Source organism: Schistocerca gregaria, chromosome 4 (assembly GCF_023897955.1).
Source record: "Schistocerca gregaria isolate iqSchGreg1 chromosome 4, iqSchGreg1.2, whole genome shotgun sequence".
Lineage (NCBI taxonomy): Eukaryota > Metazoa > Arthropoda > Insecta > Orthoptera > Acrididae > Schistocerca > Schistocerca gregaria.
Window position 1 is genome coordinate 770,429,789 of NC_064923.1, and position 20,982 is coordinate 770,450,770.

Here is a 20,982-nt window from a genome sequence, read left to right on the forward strand (position 1 = left end):
GACAAGTATTAGTGAACGTAGGACGTCACAAATGTACAAGTAAAATCCCGCGATGCTTTTAAATTAGTTTTGGAAGACAGGTAGAGGCCGCAGCCTTCAGCTATCGGGTTTTCGGGCAGAAGGAAAACCAGAAAAAATGCGATAAAAATGAACATTAAAATACGTAGTATGTTAAATAATGGAGAACAAAGTCGTTGAAGTTAGCGTCTCGTCTAGGCTACGTCCCTTTGCAATGAATTTCGATATCGATGTTTAGAGTCGTTCTCACAGACAGTCCATCAAGCAGAAAAAGAAAAACGAATCTTCAGGACTGCACAGGAAGTACGTCTTGACATTAAAGCATTTTAATAAATTTCAAAACGTCATCAGATGTATGCGTAGTGGGCTATGGCATCCTCGGGTAAAAGAGGTCGAAGTTGGATGAGCCGGCTTATCGGGAAGTGCGTACCTACGGTAGCCTGCGTAATTTCGGTGCACGTGACGCGGCTGTCCCAGTCGCCAGCTCTGATGGGGCTCGCCGCCGCCTGCCGCCGACTTTTCCTCGCCGCCGAACGCGACGAGAGTGGAAAGGGAAAGCCCTCGGAAAAGTGAGCGCGGTAACGTTCGCCGGCCGGCTCGCGCTCTGCACAAGGCCAAACACGGGCGCGGGGGAGTCGGCGCGCGTCGCGGCGGCCGGTCGTCGCTGTGAGGCCAGCAGGGAACATGAGTTTACTAATGAGGGGGTGACCGACTCGAATGTAATAAGTACACGCTGCCAGTCTGGAACCACATCTCAGTACGTACTAGTCTTTTATGGTCTGTGACTAGTATGTAATCTCATCAGTCTAGCCGGTTTATGCATTCTTTCCGTAAATCACTTGAGACGAAACCCCACCACAAGCCCTCTCCTGGTACACAAAGCAGGCTCATCATAATCACCTTGCTGGGGTTGGAAGCTCCTGCTGGCGTAATTTTTCCGCGTTTGCTATATTAATTTTGCTTTTTCAACTCCACTTTTTGCAAGGCACAAGGTATTTCTTTTATTCTATTGATCCAAACATGTTTCGACACTTACGTGACCTCTTCTGGGAGTCTCCATTTTAAAGAAAGTTCGTGGATGTTTTTGTGTTTTTGAACATTTTTGGAAGGCGACTATCAACAGCCGTCAAGTAATTATAAAATGCATGTGTGACCATCAGCCGCTTTTATTTCAAACCGGAATATCGACCTGTTTCAGTAATGGATCATCTTCACAGATAAGGGTTAAGATGGTTCAAGCCGCAATGTTACATTTGTCATTACTTAAATACTGTGTAGCGCATGTCATGAATATGAATATACAGAAACAGGAGTTTTAGGAGCAAACATGTTAATACCAAGTGTACACAGGGCAGTGCTTCTTTTCAGTACTGCTCCATGTACCCTTGGTATTAGCATGTTTGCTCCTAAAACTCCTGTTTCTGTATATTCATATTCATGACATGCGCTACACAGTATTTAAGTAATGACAAATGTAACATTGCGGCTTGAACCATCTTAACCCTTATCTGTGAAGATGATCCATTACTGAAACAGGTGGATATTCCGGTTTGAAACAGAAGCGGCTGATGGTCACACATGCATTTTATACGTTTCTGTTTTTGGTTTGAGAACTATAATATACTCGGTTGTTATTTTGTTTCTGTTGTTCACCTGCGACTACCTCAGCGGTGGTAGTGAACTGTACAGGCAGGTCTTCCTATTATAACATCTTACGTCTTAACAACATATCAACCGCAAATCGTCGAAAGAATTTGCTTAACCCCAGAACACAAAAGGGGGGAAATGCTTTTACTCCCCATTTTATTCAAAGGAAGTGATAATTTCTAGTTTATGCCTTAGGTAATTATAATTATCAGCCCTCCAACGCCATGTTACATACTAAATTATGTAGCAAGTGCCCTGTCTTATACTCTGCTGCAATCGTAAACTTTAAGAGGATCTAATAATGTAGGGTTAAGAAATAATTAATTTTGAATTACTTTGACCGAGAATAGTACTGGCGTACGTCCTGTACGCTGTTACACATCTCCGGTATGTTTTTTCGTACAGTATTATTTACTAAATACTCTGATTTTCACACTTCTTCACTTCCATATGGTATAACAAGTGATCATAGCTAAAACGAGATTCAAGAGAAAAGTAATGTCGCCATACTCATCCAGAGACGCTATATTATTGTTGCCATTCAGTCGTTCATCGTTTTGTTTCTGTCCAGTGTGTCGTCAGTTTCTGATGTTTGGTGTGAGTTTTGTGCTGAATGATCTGTTGTAAATGAACTTGGTTTTTGCGTAAGTTCTCTCCCAGTAGCTACAGGACAAAAAACATAAAATCAAACCGAGCAGTACCATTCAGCTTTCACAATTAATAATAGAAAAGTGAGAAATAATGTGTCTGCGTCACGGTGCAGACTACAGCTATATGGGGTATGTGATGAGAACGAAAACTGACACAGCTGTGAGTATACTTGTGCGATAATGGGAGCAAAAATGCCCCCGTAGGTATGAGTTTGCAAACTAACAATATGCGAGACAAGTGCAAATGCGTCGCTACTGCAGGAACTATTGCCCTAGTTAGTACAAATGCATTTGAAATATTTACTTATCTTTTAAACCCCTACGAAATTTAACTCGTAGCCTATCTTAGTAATAAATACAGTGCTACACGTTAGCGTTCACTGTGCACTCGTAAGACCGGTATTACACTATCATATTTCTTTGACAAAGAAATATGATCAAATATTCGTCAAATTTCTTTGGCAAAGATCTTTGTCGTGGCGCTAAAATGGGGTATTACACTGTCGTCATATTTTTCATCAAATTTAAAGATGGCGGACAACTTGTCATTCTGCGCTGCAGTTGCTAGAACCACGCTGTGTGTAGCGGCGGGAGAAAGGGAAACACACTTGGACGAAACCTTAGGTATTACGATGAGATAATAAAAGTATTCAGCAAAATTTATTACGAGAGCTGCAAGTGGAGGAAGTCGTCTTAATATGTAAATTACTTACTAATGGATTAACGTGAATTTCAGTACTAGCTCACTAAAGTGGCTTCTCGAAAAAAAAAAAAAAAAAAAAACAGAATACTACCTTCAGAAATGCTGTATGTGCAAAAGACAGACAAACTGTGACACTGGTATTTCTGATACAGGAGAGAGCTACTCTAGTTTACAACACAGCACTCGAATACCACATTGTACATTAACCAATTAATTCCAGAAACGTGTGAAGCGATTTATAAATCACTGAAGGGGGAATATATCAAGGTAAATAAATGTTGAGTACACTTTACGGGCAATAAGAACTGGAAAACTAAGAAAGAATTTTTTATTTTACAGTGGGGCCACATCCTCTATTCCGGCTTGCTGGAAAGCTGCCTGCATGTTTCCAAACGTAGAGGCGGATGGCTGTAGCCGTGATTGTGGACGTGAAGTCCCCTGCAGCATATTCCACCTCCCATCGACCACAATTGGTAGCATGCGCTGTGCCCCTTGCTCAAACCCCTCCCCACCCTAGTCGCAGCAAGTTAATTAAAAAAAAATGAGTCGACGGAACACACCAATTTTGAAGCCATGTTTACAAACATACTGCAGAGTCCAGAGACGCCAGCACTCCAAGCTAACAGGAGACGAACGACTTTTATGATCAACTCTACGGCGAGGCTCTAGATTTGATCATATTTATTTGACGACAGGTGAGATTTGACAAAGTTCCCTATTACACCTTCACATTTCTCTGACATAAATATTTGACATATCAGCTTTGACAAAGAAATATGATAGTGTAATACCGGCCTTACTGTTGAAGTAGGTATCGCACGGGTTATCTTCTCATTTGGATGCCATGCGAGCGAGTTACGAATTCCCAGCATCATCTCACAAATCTAGACAAGACTGTACAGCGCACGTTTTCAGTTCTTCAGTGAGAATGGAGTGCACTTCTGACATGACGGCGTGTAGAAACATCCATAGGTTTGATGTCACGTGATCTTGGAGAGAAGGGGACGAACCCTCCTCGACTAGTCCATCTTGGGCCAAATTTGCGCGGCAGACATGGTCTATCATCGACAGTGCCCCGATCATGCTTATACAACATCCCCCAACCATGAAACAGGGATGAATTTAGATTGGGACTTCATGGAAAAGAATTTCAAATATGCCTGTGTTAGGTGAAGGTAAAGTTCCGCGTTCTGGCCCTAGATGGGCCCGACAGATCGCCATGTCGTCCTATAGCGATGGGGCCATCGGCAGCGGTACGGAGGTGGTCTTTGTCAGGTGCCGCTACTAATCAGTACTAATCGGTCGAGCAGCTCTTGAGTTGGCCTCACGAGGCGTGGTGGACGCCGTACCACTCCTCCCACTAGGAAAACCCTTGGCAGTGCCGGGAATCGAACTCGTTTTTCTCGGATGGCAGTGAGCCGCGCTGGTCACTCGGTTACGGAGGCGGATACGGTTGTATTAACTAGGGCGGTATTTCACAGGGAAATAAGTATTTGTTCGTAACCAGACGTTGACAATTATAGCGCTAAAACCTCGTCTGCAGACCAATGTTTAACGGGACGTTATCGGTTGTGCTATTATATTTTCCCAACCAAGTCAGTTCCCGCTGTTAATTATGATACGACCAAGCCTGTGCAGTGGGTGCAGAGCTGGCCCTACGCAGCAGCCGAAATGACGTACAACGCAAGAAGGTCTTAATGTACTTGTGTAGCACGCGCAGCTTAATTTATACTGCCCCTCATCGACGAACGAGCGAGGTGGCGAAGTGGTTAGACACTGGACTCGCATTCGGGAGGACGACGGTTCAATCCCGCGTCCGGCCATCCTGATTTAGGTTTTCCGTGATTTCCCTAACTCGCTCCAGGCAAATGCCGGGATGGTTCCTCTGAAAGGGCACGGCCGACTTCCTTCCCTATCCTTCCCTAATCCGATGAGACCGATGACCACGCTGTCTGGTCTCCTTCCCCAAACCAACCAACCAACCTCATTGACGAAACTTTCTGTTTCGAAATACTTGGCGGCTCTGCATTAAACAGGAACAGACTCGAATTGAACAAATATGTGGCAGAAATTCGGCCGAGGCTCTTTCAGGAGACTCATTCCAGTCCTCCTCTGGACTGGTTATCCAGGGAAACCGCGGAGAATCTAGTTCTAGATGGTAATTTGGGTTCTACTTTACAAACTTCACCGAAAATGTCTTGCGTAGTTTACCTATTTAGAGCGTATGTGAGAAAGCAATCAGTAGATAAAAAGTTCGTTAACAAGTTAGTTGGCATTACATTTAGAATATGCAACAGGCCTACTAAAGACACTGCGTACATTACACTTGTACTCACTCCGCTATAATATTGCTGTACTATATGAGATCCTTGCCAGCTACGGCTGGCCATCGAAAAAGTCCAAAGAAGGGCAACTCGTTTTATCGCAAAATAGAGGAGTATGTGTCACGGATATGATAAGCAAACTGGGGTGACATTAATTAAAAGAAAGGCTTTTTTCGTTGCGGGCAGATCTTTTCGCCAAATTCCAACCACCAACTTCCTCCTCTGAATGTAAAAATATTTCGTTGGCGCCAAAGTACATCGAGACAAACGATTATCACAATAAAATAAGAGAAATGAGAACTCGTAAAGAAAGATTTATGTGTCCATTATTCGTACGCGCTCTTAGAGAGTGGATAGGTAGAGAAAGAGTCTGAAGGCATCCTCGTGCGAAGCTGAGCTTGCCTTTTTTTCTCATGATATACTGAGAAGTGTGGATGAAGGGCAACAGGCAGATTCCATATTCCAAGATTTAGCGAAAGCATTTGACATGGTGCTCCATTGCAGGCTCTCAACGAAGGTACGAGCATATGGAATAAGTTCACAGATGTGTGTGTGGCTCGAAGACTTCTTAAATAATAGAACCCAGTATGCAGTCCTCGACCGCGGATGTTCATCAGATACATGGGTATCGTCAGGTGCGCCCGAGGGAAGTGCGATAGGACCGCTGTTGTTGTCCTCTGCATACTTAATTCATTTGACTGACAGACTGGGCAGCAATCTGCGGTTGCTTGCTTGCTGATGATGTCGTAGTGTCGGGAAAGGCGTGGAAGCTGACTGACTGTAGGAGGATAGAAGACAGACAAAATTTCCAGTTGGTGTGACGAATGGCAGCTAGCCATAAATGTCCAAAAATATAAGTTAATGGGGATGAGTAGGAAGAAGAAACCTGTAATGTTCGGATACAGTATTATTAGTGTCCAGGTTGACACAGTCATGTCGTTTAAGTTTCTGGGCTTAACGTTGCAAGCGATATGAGACGGAACGAGCATGTGAGAACTGTGGTAGTGAAGGCGACTTCGGTTTATTGGGAGACTTTTAGGAAAGAGGGGCTTACCTGTAAAGGAGACTGAATTCAGGACCAGGTCTGACTGAAGGAAGACATCGAAGCAATTAAGAGGCGACCTGCTAGGTGTGTTACCGGCAGATTCGAGCAACACGCAAGTGTTACGCAGATGCTTCAGGAATTCAATTCGGAATCCCTGCAGAGCAGGCGGCGTTCTTTTCGGGAAACACTATTGAGAAACTGTAGAGAACGGGCGTTTGCAGATGACTGCCGAACGATTCTGCTCCCGCCAACATACATCGCGCTTAAAAACCACGAAGATAAGATACGAGAAATTAGGGCTGATACGGAGTCGTACAGAAGGTCGTTTTCCCCTCGCTCTGTTTGCGAGTGGAACAAGAGGGGAAATGGCAATCAGTGGTACAGGGTACACTCTGCCAGGCACCTCACGATGTCTTGTAGATGTAGAAGGTGGCTGGAAGAACCGTGTCCCACGCACATGTGTGGTATGCAGAGTGGTCATGCAGATGCAGACGTAGCACTCGAAACCGTAAACGCTAGCTGGTGACTACTTGAGATCGCAATGTACCCCGCGTCGCGCACCCTGGCCGGCTCCCTGGGCTAGGAAGCTGGCGGTGCGACCGCGCCCCGGCGACTCGGCGCCTCCTGCTGTGCTGCGCTCTGCGAGTCGAGCTGTCGCCACAGATTCCCTGCCGGCTGTCGGACGTCTCTATCGTACAAACCGTTCACTGCTGGCGGCTCTGACCTCCAAGTGGGACGAGGCAATTATGACGGAACTGCTACGTCGACAGACGAGTCTGCGGACGGTTCGTTTCTGTTAGCTCGCTATACTCGTGCTTGTCGGAGAAGGTGTGTGGAGAGATAAGGGAAAAGAAAAAGCTGACAGGCGCAGCACACGAGGCGGTCGAGGCGAATTCCTCGTCAGCGCCTCTGTAGAAACTGCTCCAGTGTGCGAGGCCGGCCGACAAGAAACAAAATGGAGTGACGAGCAGCGTTCGGCGGACGCGGAACTCGGCTGGGCTACTTTGCGGTGAGCGAGCTCGCTCTCCGGAGGGCAGGAACATGTGCGACGTTAGCTACTCACTCGTCACCCGTGCTGGCGTCCGAGCTTCGAATTACTTTCCTCCAGGTTCTGTTGCTCTCGTTACAGAAGCGATAAAATATTTCCTGTTCTTCACTGCTAGTGTCTCAAGTACACTGAGAGGAGGGGGGAAAAGCCACACGTAAAAGGAGTGGTCCATTCACATTTTCCGCCAGTCGCATAAGAATAGAGCCGCTATGAGGATACAAATCACGTTTGCTTTAAATACACGCTTTAACGATCGAGCACTTTTGTCCGCTTTGACATTGGACGTGGTGAGTAGACGTTAGTCAAGAATGCATTTAGGTGACAAAGACGTCATTAGAAACACCTCACTAAGTGTGAACGAAGTCGTGTAATTGGACTACGAGAAGGTAGAAGTTCATTTTGCTATACTGCAGAAAAACTTGGCAGGTATGCCACTCTCCGTGACTGTTGGCAGCGATGGTCACCAGAACGTACCTTCACACGAACCCCTGGCTCCGGATGGCCACACGGTACTGCCGCCAGCGGAGACCATTTTGTTCGGCATACGTGTCTGGCCCATCGTACTGAAACTGCAGAGGCCGGCCGGGGTGGCCCAGCGGTTCTAGGCACTACAGTCTGGAACTGCGTGACTGCTACGGTTGCAGGTTCGAATCGTGGCTCGGGCATGGATGTGTGTGATGTCCTTAGGTTAGTTAGGTTTAAGTAGTTCTAAGTTCTAGGGGACTGATGACCTCAGAACTTAAGTCCCATAGTGTTCAGAGCCATTTTTTTTTTTTTTGCAACTGCAGCAACAATTCGAGGAGCACTTGTCACTAGAGTGACACAACGAACTGCTAGAAAGACAGCTCCGAGCCAGACGCCATGTAGCCTGCATTCCACTGACCCCAAACCATGGCCATTTGCTGCTACAGGGCCGTCAAGAGAGAGCTCATTGGATGGCAGGGTGGAAGTCTGTTGCGTTTAGTGATGAAAACTGGTTCTGCCTCGGTGCCTGTGATGACTGTGTGTTGGTAGGGAGGCGGCCAGCTGAGGGTCTGCAACTAGCTTGTTTGCGTGCTGGACACACTAACCCTCACCAGGTGGTCTGCTCTGGGGTGCGGTTTCGTATGTTGTCAGGAGAACTCTCGTGTTATCCCACTTCACTGACTGCAAATCTGCACGTCAGTCTCGTGATACAGCCTGTTGTGCTGCCACTCATGAACACCACTCTAGGGAGTGGTTTCCAACTGGATAACGCTCGTCCACATTCCGCTGTTGCAACCCAGCACCCACCCCCTTGGCTTTCTCCATCACCAAATCTGTCTTCAGTTGAGCACATACAGCACTTCATCGGATGACAGCTCCAGCGTCGTCCACAAACCACATTAACCGTCCATGTAGTGACCGACCAAGCGCAACTGACATGGAAATCCACCCCAAAAACTGACGCTCGGCACGTCTACAAAACAACGAATGCACGATTGCTAGCTTGCATTCAACATTCTATCTGTTACACCAGTTATTAATGTATAACAATTTCACTTTTGCAATGGCTTACCCCGTGCTTACATTAACCTCCGATCTTGCAACGTTAATCACTTACATTGTATGTTAGCTAAGCAAAGGTATTTCAGAAATTTCACCATTAATTATTTTTTGATGTTTCGAATTTTTTGAGTCAGAGTAAGTTCCTCGATCATTATCTTATGCCAATTTCTTTTCCTGTTTTGGTACATCCGTCTTACGACAGGTACCGACTTCGCTGTGTCCCGCTCTTGCGACACTTGTGACATTAGTCCCGTCGGACAAGAGATTCAGCGAATTTCCATGTGATTATATACGGTGTTATACACACATCAAAACAGTTTTGCATCACCCCACTTCCCAGAGCTCTGAAGATAGACGTTGACTGTGGATATTGTATCACAGACACAGTCCCTTTGACTGTTCAGAGGTGTCACTAAACCCGCCCGCAGGTCTAAACAATCATGCATGAGCAGTGCCTATTAGACCGAGGGGGTCCAGTCATTCTATCATGAAGGAGGAACACGGCTCGTGTTCTGTGTAGTTTAGCCTTGCGTAGACGGTCAATACCGCTTACGCATTGTTACTTTGTGCCAGGCAGGGCTCTCAACAAGGGAAGTGTCCGGGCGTCTCGGAGTGGACCAAAGCGATGTTGTTCGGACATGGAGGAAACAGAGAGACAGGAACCGTCGATTCCATGCCTCGCTCAGGCCGCCCAAGGGCTACTACTGCAGAGGATGACCGCTACGTACGGATTATGCCTCGGAGGACCCCTGACAGCAATGCCACCATGTTGAATAATGGTTTTCGTGCAGCCACAGGACGTCGTGTTGCGACTGCAACTGTGCGCAATAGGCTGCATGATGCTCAACTTTACTCCCGACGTCCAAAGCGAGGTCCAGCTTTACAACCACTACACCACGAAGCGGGGTACAGGTGGGTCCAACAACACGCCGAATGGGCCACTCAGGATTGGCATCACGTTCTCTTCACCAATGAGTGTCGCATATACCTTCAACGAGACAATCGTCGGAGACGTGTTTGGAGGCAACCCGGCCAGGCTGAATGCCTTAGACACACTGTCCAGCGAGTGCAGTAAGGCGGAGGTTTCCTACTATTTTGGGGTGGCATTATGTGGGGCCGACGTACGCCGTCGCTGGTCGTCATGGGAGGCGCCGTAACGGCCGAACGATACGTGAATGCCATCCTCTGACCGATAGTGCAACCATATCGGCAGCATATCGGCGAGGCATTCATCTTGATGGACGACAATTCGCGCCCCTAACGTGCACATCTCCCGAATGACTTCCTTCAGGGTAACGACATCGCTTGACTAGAGTGGTCAGCATGTTTTCCAGACATGAACCCTATCGAACACGCCTGGGATAGATTGAAACGGGCTGTTTATGGACGACGTGACCCACAAACCACTCTGATCGATCTACGCTGAATCGCCATTGAGGAGTGGGACAATCTGGGCCAACAGTGCTTTGCTGCCATGACGAATACAGGCATGCATCTATGTAACAGGACGTGCTACTGTGTATTAGAGGTACCGGTGTGTACAACAATCTGGAGCATCACCTCTGAAGGTCTCCCTGTATGGTGGTACAAGATGCAATGTGTGGTTTTCATGAACAATGAAATGGGCTGAAATGATTTTGACCTCTATTCCAATTTTATGCATGGGTTCCTGAACTCTCGGGACCGAGGTGATGCAAAACTTTTGTTGATGTATGTATTTTATTTCCCTATCATTGCATGTGGCCTTGGCTGTGTAACGTTGGAATAGTTGCAAACGTGGGAAATATTTAAACTATGTAGTCCATCTCAATGAAACCAAATACAGACAAAGAGAAGGTACGCTGCTCTGCTCACAGAATTAAAGTAATTAGTGTATTAACCTTATAAATATACTCAAATGTGCGTTATGAATGCAACTTTAAGTTCCACTTGATGAATACGAGAACTCTTTTGCTGCGTCTGAAAACGAGGCGGATAAATAAAAAAATATAAATCGTACTCCGAGCTACAAATGTTTTTATCCATTCTACAAGAGCAGCCTAATAAAAGTGAGGCAGATGCAAAAAAAGTACAAGTAAGCTGTTTATTAACTCAAAATTGATCGGCATAGCTGTTGATACATTTACCCCACATGTTGTCGAGGTTGTTTCGACAATGCTGCAGAACTGTCGCCGGGCAGCCCTCACGCAGCCTCCATAAGTTTACGATCTCTCCGCTCGCGGTTTCCGTACCTTTGGAGCCCTGAAGAAAGACATTCATGGCCGTTGATTTGCTTCGGATGAGGAGGTGCACGCAGTGGTAGAATCACGGTCCCGTAGGCAACTGCAAACTTTTTCATGAAGACATCGACCGTCTTGCTTCACAGTGGGATAAATGTGTTGACAGTTATGGCGAATACTTTTGAAACAGTGAACAGTTTACTTACTTTTTTCCATGAGTCCCGTTTTCATTTGACTGCCTTAATCACAGAGTCGTTGAGTTTCACTGTGGAAAATAAGAGTTTGTTTAGAATTTCATCTTTCCGTGTACGCATGTGTACACATACGTCAACGGTCACGTCTTTCGCCTCAGCCACAGCTTCCTATCTTCTCGGCACTTTCCTTTCAGTCTTACGTCCTATTCTATGTACACTTATTAAGCATTGCAAGCCAACTACGTAGCAAGTACTGCTGCAGCGAGAAATTCTCAAAAACTTTCCGTACTTAATGTCTGCCAGCGTCGATTCGCGTTGCTTCGTCGAGTAACGTGTTAGGAGCAGCGAATACAGTCAGCTTATTCAGTTCTGCCGGCCACGGTGGCCAAGCGATTCTAGGCGCTTCAGTCCGGAACCGCGCGACTGCTTCGGTCGCAGGTTCGAATCCTGCCTCGGGCATGGATGTGTGTGATGTCCTTAGGTTAGGTAGGTTTAAGTAGTTCTAAGTTCTAGGGGACTGATGACCTCAGCTGTTAAGTCCCATAGTGCTCACAGCCATTTGAACAATTTTTTTATTCAGTTCTAAATACCAAACGATACAGCTGCAGTTATGCGCTTGAAGCATCGGCAGAATTTAACACGTACACAAGAAGCTTCAAGCATGTCGAGTGCACACCGCTGCTTATGTACTAAGCTGTTTACCTGTAGCATCAGTGTGCACACGTTCTCTCATCAGATTTGTTGTAAATAATGCATTACAGTTCGTAAGGAATAATAGCATCTATAAGTGAAATACTCTACGGAAAAGCGACGTCCAACAAAATTAGCTTAGAAACGGGTGCCAAAATGTTTTGATCACTTCTCTAGTGATGTAACAGATAGGAAAGCTAAATTTGATTTAATGTTGTCTATTTTACTGAAAAAGAAGCATATGATCACCGCTGTTGTTAAATTATTTCCCGGAAGCTCGTAGAAATTTTTTATCGCCGTGTCACCTCCAAATTCTCTAGAGTGAATGTATGTATTTTCTTACTCTATTATAATACCAAGTGCAATAGTGAGAGACTGTTAAGTGTGAAGCTTATGTTGCAAAGTTTTTGGATTAAGAAGGAACAGGTTTGGTTCTGCGAGGGGGATGGGAGGGGCTGCAGCCGTATAGACAATACCCCGTCCCTTCACATCATCCTGTATTCGCCTCTGCCGCAGAGTGAGCTGCAGTTTAACGCGAAACTCGAGCCACGATGTAACTGGCTTGGGAACAGAACCCGGAACTGTTAGATTTGCGCTCGACAATTGTCTGCCCAACGGACGCCAGCCAGAGGACATTGCGCGACGCCGTACTCAGAAAAATGATAAGACTCGTCTGCTTGTGAAGCGTAGGTTGCCAGAATGCCGGGCGTAACTTCCGAGTAGTGTATACGGAATAAGGTTGCTTTCTGCGTAGAGGCTGTCACACACAAACATCTGCCGCGCAGCGCTAGTAAACCCCGCCGCCAGGGCCCATTACTGGCTACTGTTGTGGGGCGGCAGCAGCAGATGAGCGCCGGTGCGGTGTTCCACGGCGGCGATGACCCGGATGCAGGGCGGCGATTTTTCCGCGGCGGCGGGCCGCCTGCCTGCCGCCGCTTCCACGTAACGGGCCGGGCTGGGGCCGCGTGACCGGCTCGTCCACCGCTCGCTGCCGCTGCCGCAGCCACTGCTCGATCGCTTTCGATGGCGTCCCAAAACAACTCCTGCCCGGGAAACCCGTTCCATTCAGCGAATCCTGCCTTCTTCACTGTACACCCCAGTGGCTCGGTGGTTATAATAGAGGTCGAGATTCGTACTGCGGAGCAGTGGCATTCAGCTGCCGGGTCGGCTGTCTCGATTAGTTTTCTTTAAATCGCTCGAGGCGACGCTCCTCCAAGGAGGCCACGAACAAATTCTTTCCTCATCCTTCTGTAACCGAATTAGCACCCACGTTTTAATACCGCGTCCGGCTCCTTGCTTGTTCCGCATTCCAGAATAGTGAGGACAAGTCTGCATTTGTCTTAGATTTTTTGTGATTTCCTTACACGGCTTCTCACCAGTACCGTGATAATTCTTTCGGAACGGCCACGACAGTTCCTTTCCCTATCCGTCCACAAGGGATCTAATGATAAGTTACTAATCACAGTACTCGATCGAGGTGGTGCAGTGAACTCGTATTTGGAAGGACGAAGGTTTAAATTCCCGTTCGGTCACACGGTTCAAGTTTTCCGAGATTTCTCAATACTGCTTAAGATGAATGCCAGTTTTTGAAAGGTTACGGTCGATTTTCTCCTCCATCCTTCCCAAATTTAAGTTCGTACTCCGTCTCTAAAGACTTCGCCGTCTCCAAAATCCTAACCTTTCTTCTTTATTTTTAATGAGAATCTCTGCCGACGACGACAAATAACATACTAAATATTTTTCGTCATCTTCTCCTTATTCTTCTTCTCCACTCTCCCTCTCCTCCTCCTACACCTCCTCCCTTTCTCCGTTCCCTTTCTACTCATCCTCCTTTTCCTCTACCTTTAACACCGTCACCTTCTCTTCCTCCTCCTCTTTCTACTCATTCTACTTCTTCTCCTCTTTTTCAAGGCCTTCACTTCCTCCTCCTCCTCCCCCTTCACACTTTTAACCTTATCTCCCTCCTACTCCTTCTGCTCATTCTCCTTCTCCTGCTCTTCGTCCTATTCTCCTCCTCCTCCTCCTCCTCCTTATCCGCGTCGTTCCTCTCCCCCTCCTCCGCGTTCTTCTCCTTCTTCATCCTTCTCCTACTCCTCTCCTCGTCCTTATTCTTCTCCCCCGTCTCTTCCTCCTCCTTCCCCCATGCCGAGTGAGGTGTCGAACACTATCAGTCACCCAGATACAAATTCTTTGTGTTTCACTAAATCCACATCGACATGCATACTCCGCAACCCACGATACAGTTTCCCTTTCTGCCCCACTCGCAAATAGAGCGAGGTAAAAACGACGGTCTAGATGCCTCCGTATCAACACTAACTTCTCGTATCTTACCTTCGTTGTCCCTTCGTGAAATGTATGTTGGCCGCAGTAGGATCATTCTGCACTCAGCTTCAAGCGCCGGTTCTCTAAGCTTTCTCAGTAGTATTCGTCGAACTTAATGCCTTCTTCCCGCCAGTGTTTCCCATTCGATCTCCCGAAGCACCATTTCGAGTTTTGGGGGCTGATCTTCAGGTGCTCTGACAGTCTACATGGACATTTTTTCCAAATTCGAGTTATTTCTGGTCCTTGTAACATTACAAAGGTGTATTGCAGAGTCGAACATTGTGAATACAAGATTACAAAACTACTACAAATAGAAATTAACTTACTGTTTCCAGTGGTGTATACGTGGTTTTGAAGCACAGTGTCAGTAAACACGTTTATGTACGTATATACAGTTTTCATTCTACCTTATATTTTGTAAAGACAAGCCAGAACAAGTTAAAGAATTTCAAATGTAAATATACTGCATTTCTACAAATACGCAGGTGTTATTGTATCTTCTTTCAAATAACAACATCTGGCTGTTTGTAGAAATGCAATATATTTACATTTGAAATTCTTTGACTTGTGTTTACGAAATATACGGTAGAATGAAAACTGTATGTATGCACATAAACGTCTTTACCCACACTGTGCTTCAAAACCACGTATGCACCACTGGAAACAGTAAGTTAATTTCCATTTGTATTAAATTTGTAAACTTACATTAAAAATGTTCCATCTTTTAATCTAGCATTGTAATCTAAATCTGGAAAAATAATCGACGCAGACTGTCAAAGCACCTGAAGATGAGCCACAGGGCTCGAAATGCATCGTGTGTTGAAATAAAATCCCGACTGTGATTGAAGACGGCTCTTCTTTATTTTACGATTTTAGTTTTAAGTTTGAAGTCGTATAACAAATGACAAAACAAATATTATTTAGTCTGGTGTAATTACAAATTAACAATTTTCTAATTTTTTCCCGCTCACTAATGCTGTTAAATCATTTTTCTTGATTCTTTCTTCCATGATTTTAGGTCAGCCGAAAGTACCCTACAGTTTTTGATGAGTGGGTTTGCGAGTATCAAAATATGTGACATAAATGGTCGTATCTTTTCAGTGCAGTGTCTTTGAAACTCAAATTTTTTACACCACCAGGGAACTATACATCTTAGAATGTAATATAACTTTCAACCTGATAAGTCTAACGTTGCTGAGAAAAAGAGGTCTTAACTAATGCACCAACAGACAGAGGACAACAAATGACAAAAATCTTTTCGTGTGACATATTTATAAATTCAGTTTTCAGATTTTTTCCTTTACTTGTACTGTGAAAACGCGCTTCTTGGCCACTTTCATGATTCTAGGTCAGCGGAAAGAACTCTACAGATTACGATGGGTGAATTTACGAGTATCAAAATTCATGACATAAATGCACTCGCCTAGATGCTTCAGTTTTTTAACACTGCCAGTACACTATAGACGTTAGTATGTGACATAAATTTGAGCTCGATGCGTCCACCCATTCCTGAGAAATGCGTTTTTTTAACAGTCGGACAGACAGACAGACATACCGACAACAAAGTGGTCTTAATAGGATTGCGTATTTGCCGACTGATATGCGGAATCCTAAAAGTGAAGTCAGGCCGAATGCACCCCGAAAAGACGAACATAGGGAAAGAGTTGAGTGTCTCACTAAGACTGACAGGTGAGTGTATAGTGTTCAAAGATGTAGAGACCAGTAACCCCGTGCGACGCTCTGCCTGGTCACCTGAATCACCAAAATGATGATGTTCGACGATACTCCTGCGTGCATCGCGTGTTTCCACCTCTTAACATTACACTTGTAGTTAGAGTAGGGAATGCTTTTATAACATAAAGAATTAAGTACTTATAGTTTCGTCCACCCCAGAGAGAGAGAGAGAGAGAGAGAGAGAGAGAGAGAGAGAGAGAGAGAGAGGTGAACAGAAATAGCAGTGTTAACCATACTATTTCTTTTCATTTATTCGTCTTTGGGGTGAATAGTGGCATATTAAATCTGTTTTCGATCCAGGAGAATAAGAAAATAAATTTCTGTGATTAAAAAAATTCTATTCAGCACAAAAAATTAAAAATATTGCGTGAATCATCGTTTTTGTTATGCCTCTAATTACTTTATTGTAATATTAAATTGATACATTTGGGTGCTTTATTAATGCATTATGTCACTGACATCATGTTTAAAAATGTCTTTGAATCGACACGTACTCCCCCCCGCCTCCTCAGAAATAACGAAGAGCTTTCGATCATCATCTCCGTGACTAAAAGTGACTCCTCATCTGTTAAAATAAAGGTGTTCAGTCGCCTTTGTTCTTTAACACAACCTTTGCCTTCTAAGTAACAAACTACAAGTGCATATAATGTGAGACGCTGTTTATTTTTTGCAGGTACTTTAATCAACGCACAATTTCCTGCTTTGAGAACGGTAGCAGATGATTCTTTATTTCCGTCACATTTTTTGTTTAATGCGAAGAAAGTCCGATGAGTACTGTTTCTATTCACCCCACAAATTCCGGAAACATAACCCTACATTTTGAGTTATCCGAAAAACAAGCCAGATTAAAGTATACTTTTAAACTGATCCTTTGGTTAACGAAGCGGGACTGCAGATTTGCTTACCATGTACTTAAGTGAAAAGAACATAATTTACACTGTTACTTACAAAAAAAGATCCAAGTGGACAAACTCAGCTCCACATCCTATTTTTGTCACAGAATGAGCAAAGCAAAACTGACGGCGTCGTACATTTTGAAATTCATGACTTTCCGTTTAGATCGGTTCACTAACAACCTAACCAAACAAATCTTTGAATGATATCCCCGTTTGTCTTCCGACACCATAGTTTAAAACTTTTCTTGGAAGTTTCTTTTCTGTTCACCCCATTGTTATTGTTCGTCCCAGTTTACGGTAAATGCCTCATACAGGTGTTAAACCTATTTCGAGTAAATTTCATTCCGTCCAGAAAACTTGTTCACGTTATGCCAGTTTCATTGTTAAGTCGCCATTTTTTTCGTACATCTTAACGCTCCTTTTGTTAATTCAATTAGTAACACTTCTGTCGATTTGTCCTGTAACCTCTATTATATTGCGACAGTCGTTTTCTCCACTGCACATGATGTAACCTGGTGCAAAGTATTTCCTCGAACGTTTTCAGTCTAATTCATTATGCAGTTCCGGAAGTAATTTTACACTAAGGCATTCAGTTTGATAAGGTTGACGTAACACGTGGAGACGGAGAGTGTAAGAAAAATGGAGAACCGTTGCAGACGAATGCAAAAGTCATCATTATCTGTGAATTGTTCTGCGTACATTTAGACGTGTATCTGTCGACATTTCACATTAACATATTATGAATCCGGATGCAACACGCATCGACTCTGTAAAACAGGGGCCTCCAGAAAATGAAAATGGTGTAATCAGGGCTGGATGGTCCGAATTCTCAGTAATGTATAGTAACTCTATCCCTTTTCATGTACAACGTTTGACCATGCTCGCACTGAGACATGAGAAGTGATTACGTAACACAGTGTCCGTGCCATAACTTGCAGACGGGGCCTTATCGTAAGACTAGGATCTCCCAGTTTATCGTAAAACTTGTACGTCCATTGCCTGGTAGTGTCAATGTATCTCAGCCTCCTATCAGTTGTGCAGTATATAGAATAACTCACCGTTGAACTGTTTTTTAAGCTAATATAAACGTATTTTGCCAACTGAGACATCACTCACCCTTAACTACCGACAATACTGGTTCGAACTATATCGATAAACAATCACTGTCCAATAATTTTTACCTTTCAAAAGTAAATACCTGTTTACACTAATTTTATAATGGTTTTATCCAACTCTGTTCCAAGCTTTTCGAGCGTACAGAAGGGCAATTACAAGAAATTTTCGTGTCTTCAGCCAGCAATGTTCATGACGTTAGTCCACTGTTACAGAGGTCAGTGTGGTTAGTTGACTGGTTGATTCGGAGGAGGGGACCGCACAGCGAGGTCGTCGGTTCCATCAGACTGGGGAAGTATGGGGAAGAAAGTCGGCCGTGCCCTCTCCAAGAAACCACTCCGGCACTGGCCTGAAGCGATTTAGGGAAATCAGGGAAACAGGGTGGCCGAACGGGGGTTGAGCCGTATGTCGCTGTGGAGAAGAGCGTGACGTTATAACAGTGGACAGAAACATCCGTGTTTATGGGACCGTTACACTTCGCTGCAGTATCTTCTCTCACTGGGCGCACAGCGTCCTGAAGTTCGGCGGCAAGCTTGAAACCAATGGTCGATATTCAGGGATGATCATTCGAAGCAAAAAGTCGAGCAAACATGGGCTCTAAAACACGTACCTTAAGAGCTGTGAGCACTTCTTCTGCTGCAAGGTCTTTGCTTTCCGTATTTTGGGAGAAGGATGTATGGAACAAAACAAGAAAATATGGTCTAGTCAATATGGGGTCTAAATGCACATCTTAAGACCTTTGAGTACTGGAACAGTAGGAGAGACGTGTTTCACAGTACCGAAGATGAACAAGTGCTCATAGCTCTTAACGTATGCATTTTAGAGGCTATATTTACTAGACTTTTTTGCTTCGAATGATCGTTCCTGTCATATCCGTGAATACTGCCATTTCTCCTGGGAGAACTTGTATAACAGCTAAGTCCTAAAATAGTTTTAATGGCATATGGCGGCAAGAACTATCTGAGGTTTGTGTAACTTACATCAGGACGCCACTGAAATGATGAAAACCTTGAATTGGCAGACTCTTGAAGATAGACGCTAACTATCCCGCCAAGGCCTACTTGTAAAGTTTCCAGAAGCATCATCAAGTCAACTATCTAGAGATATCCTTAAGACGTCACAAATCTCTCCAACAGGAATAGGAACACAGGATTAGCTTAATTTCAGCACGAATAGAGGCATTTAAGCATTCTTCCCGGGCTCCACACGCGTTCGGAACCCGAGCAATGATTAACATGTGCGTTTACCTCTACATGTTGAAACATAAAATACTACATCGTAATGCTCTACGTCGTGGTTTGAAGAGTATGTGTGCAGATGTATATGTAGATGTAGAACGTTATTTAATAGAAAGCAGTATTTCATCACAGCCATATATTTGTCGATGTATCCATTAATAACATCATTTAGCTGAAATGGAATATAATGCTTGCGATAAAGATTATATGGTTTAGAAAAATAAAATCTAATTCTATCTGGTTTTATCGTGGCTGCAGCGTCACCTCCGTCCCTGTTGACTGCGTCCACGACACACCTCTAAACACGAGACGATACGAGAGGTAAACTACGCTATCAACTCGAGGCAGTATCACGGAGTTCACACGTTTCTCTGACTCCGAGTAGACTCTGTATAAACGGCCTCAACACCAACGTTTGCCTTCGGTCCTTGACTATCTTTGCTCCAGAAAGTGGTAAAGTGACCACTGACTCAAGTACGTATTGCAAAATTGAAATTCCTAAACTTGTCCCGTATTGTTCGTTTTCCCTGAACGAGTGGCGGAGCTGCTGCTTCTTCATACCGGCCGGGGGAAACGAACCTTCGGTTTGCCTCCCACGCGCCGCGCAGTCAGCGACCCGCTGGCGCCTGCTTTGTTCTTGCTGTCCGGTGAGGCGTAGCTTAAAACGCGGATCAGCCGAGGTCAGCGCTCTGTCCCAATATTGTTTCTCTCAAGCGCTAAAGGCTACTGACTGCACGAAACATTGAATTGATGGATCTGTAGCGCTCCGTCGAAGACGATCTTACCGTTAGAAAACGTGGCGTATAATAAGATCTCATACCAATGTGGGAAATCCTGTACTGGGCAGACATGCCGAGCCGTACAAGAATGTTGTGCTGGACACCGTCAGCGTACATGCCTCGGCCACTCCCTCCCTGGACACGGGGCGCCGCGTGTTTAGCGAGAGGACGCAAGTTTTATCCTCAGCGTCATCTTTCTGGGACTGTGTGTTTAAGGATAATCTTGTCTACAGGGGTGGATGGTTTCAGTTAAGCACTGCCTGGAGTCCATCACTGGCTGCCATTACATCAAAACAGAAGAGCAAGAACTTCCGATTCGTGACCAGACGCTACGCACTGCTGAGATTCAACTCAACTTGCAACTACAGGAGTCTCAGCCACTGCCTTCGTCCGGCTCCCGGCTATGAGCCCCGCTTTCCTCCAACTGCGAGCGCCTTCCCGCGCATGCGTGTTGGCCGCTACTGTCACCAGTCTCGCCTTGTAGCAGTCACAAGAGCAGCTCACACTACCCCAAGACGTCGGACAGTCGAATCGACGAAATGTTTGCACAATTTGACCTGACGGCAAACCCGAGAAGAGTATATGCAGCATTTTTTGACTTTTGAATTTTCATCTTTTTTAGTTTGATGTATAAGGAAGAGCTGTCTCTACTTATGTTTCTTTAATCTGAATTGCAAAATCTGATGCTGGCTGTACCCGAAACGGCGTAATTAATAAAGAAATGCATTAAGCTCTAGACGGTTTCAGTCACTGAACAGAGCACAGTTGACAAATGTTTTTCATTCACAGTGGCCGACTCCACTCCGATCACCCCGTACAGGTGTTTCCACCGGAA

At 45.0% G+C, this 20,982-nt stretch overlaps 1 protein-coding gene across 3 annotated transcripts in view; it reads left to right on the plus strand.

Annotated features, from left to right (window-relative positions):
• The window catches only part of LOC126365945 (cholesterol 7-desaturase nvd), a 420,573-nt gene that overhangs the window by 261,966 nt on the left and 137,625 nt on the right, over positions 1-20,982 (plus strand). The window lies entirely within an intron of this gene.